The sequence below is a fragment of the Geotrypetes seraphini genome, chromosome 5, assembly GCF_902459505.1.
Source record: "Geotrypetes seraphini chromosome 5, aGeoSer1.1, whole genome shotgun sequence".
NCBI classification, from domain to species: domain Eukaryota; kingdom Metazoa; phylum Chordata; class Amphibia; order Gymnophiona; family Dermophiidae; genus Geotrypetes; species Geotrypetes seraphini.
Genome location: NC_047088.1, coordinates 159,041,876 through 159,047,766, shown reverse-complemented (window position 1 = coordinate 159,047,766; position 5,891 = coordinate 159,041,876).

Sequence of the window (5,891 nt, the reverse complement as noted above, 5' to 3'; positions counted from 1 at the left end):
TTGAGGACTAGTGAGAGATCAGCTAGATTAGTATATCTTTGTAGTAAATATTAATTTTGGAAATTTTTGTTTAATATGTTGTTTGATCTCACTTTACTGTACAAGATGTATATGCTTGGAAATATTGTAAAATTCTATAAATAAATAAATTAAAAAAAAAGGGAAAAGGGTGGGATTATATTGTCTAAAATAAAAAAATAGAAGGGGAAGGATAAGATTAAGCTCTGGGTCTATACCTCATATGTATCTTTAAAGAGAAAGGATTTGAAGTTAGACAGTTGTTCGGAGGGTCTGACTGGGAGTCATTTAGAGTAGAGGAGGGAGTGGTGGGAATGGTGTGCTGTAGTGTATTTAACAATGCTGAGGAGCATAAGGGGGGGGGGAAGAGGAAACAAGACATTCTACCATATGGGAAGGAGGTGAAGGTGATGCAACCTCCTGTCACTGCTGTCGGGGCTTCTGCCGTTTTTAGGGTTTTTTTTCATGGCACAGATACTTTGTTTGTATTACACACACAAAATATCTGCCCAATACATAAAGAAAAAAAGGCCTCCCCCCGACAAAGTGCCCCCTCCCTCCCAGAACCCCAAAAAATGGCAGGAGGGATGCCTATTTCCTCCTACCACCATACGCTCCCCCCACACGAATATGGTAGGAGAGATGCTCACTTCCCCTGCGCAAACTGATATGGCAAGAGGGATGCCCTTTCCTCCTGCCATTGGGCCCCCCCCCGGGTCGGGTCTGGTCCATTCACCCCCCTCACCCTGCCTTCCCCCTCTCTGTACCTTTAAGTTGGGAGCAATGTGGGCTTTAGGCCCTGCCCTGGTGCATCATGTGATGTACAGGGAGGGCCAATTGGCTCAGGTGCCTCGGGATTCTCCCTTTGGGAGGGGCCTGAGGTATCTGAGCCAATCAGGGACTTCCTTAGGGAGGAGCTTAAGGAAGTCCCTGATTGACCATTGTTTTGGCCAATCAGGGATCCTAGAACCTGATGCAAAATAGCCAAGCAAATGTTAGTTAATCAATCGCTTGGCTATTTTGCATGGGGTTTTACAAATTTACATGGCCGGATCGGAAAATGGGCGATTGAGGGGAAAAACACACGGTGGGCCATTTTGAGAATCGGGTCAGTTAGCAGTGATCGTCGCTAAACCTGTGACAACAGGTTTAGCGATGATTGCTGACTTTAGTGAATCGGGGCCTATGTTGCTAGGCACCCAAAGTTGGCAGCAGGGAAATGTCCATTCTCGACAAAGCGACCAAAATGTGGGTTTTTCCGAGAATGGCCTACCTGTACATTCAGGCGTTTAATCACCCAGACCACCACTATGTCTATCATTAATCTGTATTCCTGACCAAAAATTCATCCAAGTCCCAAAAGGCCCATACAAGACCTTTTAGGCATGGGAGGGACAAGTCCTTTGTCTAAACACAGGTGTCAAACTCAAGGCCTATGGGCCAAATCTGGCCTACCTGGCCGTTTTATGCAGCCCGCAGTGTGATGCAGCGTTTTCATTGCTGCCCTCCTCCTCACTGCCGCAATGCACAAAGCCGCGGGTGATGGCTCCTATGCGTGTCCCATGCCTGAACCGGAAGCCTTCTCTCTGACATTGCAACATCAGAGGGAAGGCTTCCGGAGGAGCTGCCACCCGTGGCTTTGTGCACACTGCAGTAGTAAGGAAGAGGGAGCCGGTCAGAAGATAACACCGGGGGCGGCAATGAAAATGTGCATCGTACTGCAGGCCACATAAAACAGCCAGGCGGAAGCCGGCCAGAAGGTAAGACACTCAACAGAGGAAGGCACCTAGTTGAGGCACAGCATGGGGAATTTACATCTGCTGCCTATATTTTGCACTGTTCAGGAAGAAATGCATTTGTTTCTTTTTCTCTGGGGTTGTACTGCATGCAGAGTCTTGAATCTTAGGGCTTCATTTGTATATACAGTCAAACCTCGGTTTACGAGTGTACCGGTTTGCAAGTGTTTTGCAAGACAAGCAAAACATTCTCGCAAATCGTGACTCGCAAACCGAGCATTGACTTGATTTGCGAGTCCCCCTGCCCGCTAACTGGCATGGCCCCCCGCCTGCAAACGCTGTCCCCCCCCCGCGAACTGGCATCCCCCGCCCAAACTGCATGCTTACCCCTCAATATGGCACTGGCATGCAGCACCAAGCCACAGGAGGTGTCGGTGCCCGAAGATCATGCCTCTCCTCCAATTGGGCCTTGAGCATCTGTGCATGCTCAAGACCTTATGGCTCCTGCCTCTCTCTGAGATTCTCAGAGAAAACGAGAGCCAGAAGGCCTTGAGCATGTGCAGATGCTCAAGGCCCATTCGGAGGAGAGGCACAATCTTCGGGCACCGGCACTGGCACCTTTTGTGGCTTGGTGCTGTGTGCCATAGTAACATAGTAACATAGTAGATGATGGCAGATAAAGACCCGAATGGTCCATCCAGTCTGCCCAACCTGATTCAATTTAAATTTTTTTTCTTCTTAGCTATTTCTGGGCAAGAATCCAAAGCTTTACCCGGTACTGTGCTTGGGTTCCAACTGCCGAAATCTCTGTTAAGACTTACTGCAGCCCATCTACACCCTCCCAGCCATTGAAGCCCTCCTCAGCCCATCCTCCACCAAACAGACACAGACCGTGCAAGTCTGCCCAGGACTGGCCTAGTTCAATATTTAATATTATTTTCTGATTCTAAATCTTCTGTGTTCATCCCACGCTTCTTTGAACTCAATCACAGTTTTACTCTCCACCACCTCTCTCAGGAGAGCATTCCAGGCATCCATCACCCTCTCCGTAAAGTAGAACTTCCTAACATTGCCCCTGAATCTACCACCCCTCAACCTCAAATTATGTCCTCTGGTTTTACCATTTTCCTTTCTCTGGAAAAGATTTTGTTCTACGTTAATACCCATCAAGTTTCAAGTTTTATTTATATTTGATTAATCGCTTAATTAAATTGTTTCTAAGCAAATTACAATATATAAAAGTAACATGTAAATTAAACATAATACTAAAATAGGAAATGACATATACGATATTAAAAACTAACAATTTATACAATAAATACAATTTAAAAAAAATAAAAAATAAAAATAAAAATTTACATAACAAATGAACTAATAAATTTCAAGTATTTGAACGTCTGAATCATATCTCCCCTGTCTCTCCTTTCCTCTAGGGTATACTTATTCAGGGTTTCCAGTCTCTCCTCATACGTCTTCTGGCGCAAGCCTCCTATCATTTTCGTCGCCTTCCTCTGGACCGCCTCAAGTCTTCTTATGTCTTTCGCCAGATACGGTCTCCAAAACTGAACACAATTCTCCAAGTGGGGCCTTACCAATGACCTGTACAGGGGCATCAACACCTTCTTCCTTCTACTGACTACGCCTCTCTTTATACAGCCCAGCATCTTTCTGGCAGCTGCCACTGCCTTGTCACACTGTTTTTTCGCCTTTAGATCTTCCGACACTATAACCCCAAGGTCCCTCTCCCCGTCCGTGCATATCAGCTTCTCTCCTCCCAGCATATATGGTTCCTTCCTATTATTAATCCCCAAATGCATTACTCTGCATTTCTTTGCATTGAATTTTAGTTGCCAGGCATTAGACCATTCCTCTAACTTTTGCAGATCCTTTTTCATATTTTCCACTCTCTCTTCGTGTCTACTCTGTTACAAATCTTGGTATCATCTGCAAAAAGGCACACTTTTCCTTCTAACCCTTCAGCAATGTCACTCACAAACATATTGAACAGGATTGGCCCCAGCACAGAACCCTGAGGGACTCCACTAGTCACCTTTCCTTCCTTCTAGCGACTTCCATTAACCACCACCCTCTGGCGTCTGTCCGACAGCCAGTTTCTGACCCAGTTCACCACTTTGGGTCCTAACTTCAGCCCTTCAAGTTTGTACAACAGTCTCCTATGAGGAACTGTATCAAAGGCTTTGCTGAAATCCAAGTAAATTACATCTAGCATATGTCCTCGATCCAGCTCTCTGGTCACCCAATCAAAAAATTCAGTCAGGTTCGTTTGGCACGATTTACCTTTTGTAAAGCCATGTTGCCTTGGATCCTGTAACCCATTAGATTCAAGGAAGTACACTATCCTTTCTTTCAGCAATACTTCCATTATTTTTCCAACAACTGAAGTGAGGCTCACTGGCCTGTAGTTTCCTGCTTCATCCCTGTGACCACTTTTATGAATAGGGACCACATCCGCTCTCCTCCAATCCCCAGGAATCACTCCCGTCTCCAGAGATTTGTTGAACAAGTCTTTAATAGGACTCGCCAGAACCTCTCTGAGCTCCCTTAGTATCCTGGGATGGATCCCGTCTGGTCCCATCGCTTTGTCCACCTTCAGTTTTTCAAGTTGCTCATAAACACCCTCCAGCGTGAACGGCGCAGAATCTACTCCATTTTCTCGTGTAACTTTGCCAGACAATCTCGGTCCTTCTCCAGGATTTTCTTCTGTGAACACAGAGCAGAAGTATTTGTTTAACATATATGCTTTCTCCTCAACACTCTCCACATATTGGTTCCCAGCATCTTTTAGCCTAGCAATTCCATTTTTTTATCTTCCTCCTTTCACTAATATATCAGAAAAAATTTTTATCTCCCTTTTTTACATTTTTAGCCATTTGTTCTTCCGCCTGTGCCTTCGCCAAACGTATCTCTCTCTTGGCTTCTTTCAGTTTCACCCTGTAGTCCTTTCTGCTCTCCTCGGGTTTTTTTATATTTCATGAACGCCAACTCTTTCGCCTTTATTTTCTCAGCCACTAGGTTGGAGAACCATATCGGCTTCCTTTTTCTCTTGTTTTTATTGATTTTCTTCACATAAAGGTGCCGGTGCCGGTGCCACAATTCCCCTTTATCATCATCTGGTGTACATAACACACACATTCCTTGAGCCCAGTAAATCTGTGAAGCTCAATCTTTAATTAGACTTCCAAACTTTCAGTTTACCTTTACCTTAATTTTCTAAAACAAGCCAATTTCAGATACACATCAGTGAAACGTCTGTCTCACATCTTCAAGTTCTCCAAATTGATAATGCCAGGCAACAGCAACAACCTTGTCTTTGGCATCTTTGCTGGCATGCCACAATGCTTGATCTTGAGGTAATCTATAAACTTCACAGATTATGTCTCAGTGTTTCCACTATCTATTGGCAGCTATCTTTACCAATGATCGTGGGTGTTTCGCAGGTTATTATCAAATATTTCTCTGAATTGGGAGAGAGCAAGGTAGGCAAATGCTTGTATGGCTTGACAGCATCACGTGATCCCTTGATCTATTCTAGATTTCAGATTCTGCAGCTATATCTTTTTCAAGGAGAGGTTTAGAATGACTACTATCCCCTATATTCTTCCTCTGCTCAAAAAAGAAGATAGGATATTCTAGACCTCAATGATGTAACTAGAATGGATATTCTATACCTCAATGATGGATATACATGTATCCCAATCTACAAGAAGTATCTATAATACAATGGTGCCCACACTTTTTGGGCTTGCGAGCTACTTTTAAAATGACCAAGTCAAAATGATCTACCAACAATAAAATTTTAAAAAACACAAAGCACACTGTACGCAGAGAAAATGTTAATTATCATTTATATTCTGGGTTTTTTTTCCCCCCAAAGAGATCAAGACAGATGATTTTATGCAATGTCACTTCAGTAACAACTATACAAAAATAGACAAATATACCCTCTCCCTTATTACTAAACTGCTATAGTGTTTTTTAGCGCAGGGAGCTTCGCTGAATGCCCTGCGCTGCTCTTGATGCTCATAGGCTCCCTGCACTAAAAACCGCTATTGCGGTTTAATAAAAGGGGGCCATAGTGCAAAATATAGACAGCAGATATAAATTCGCAAAATGGCC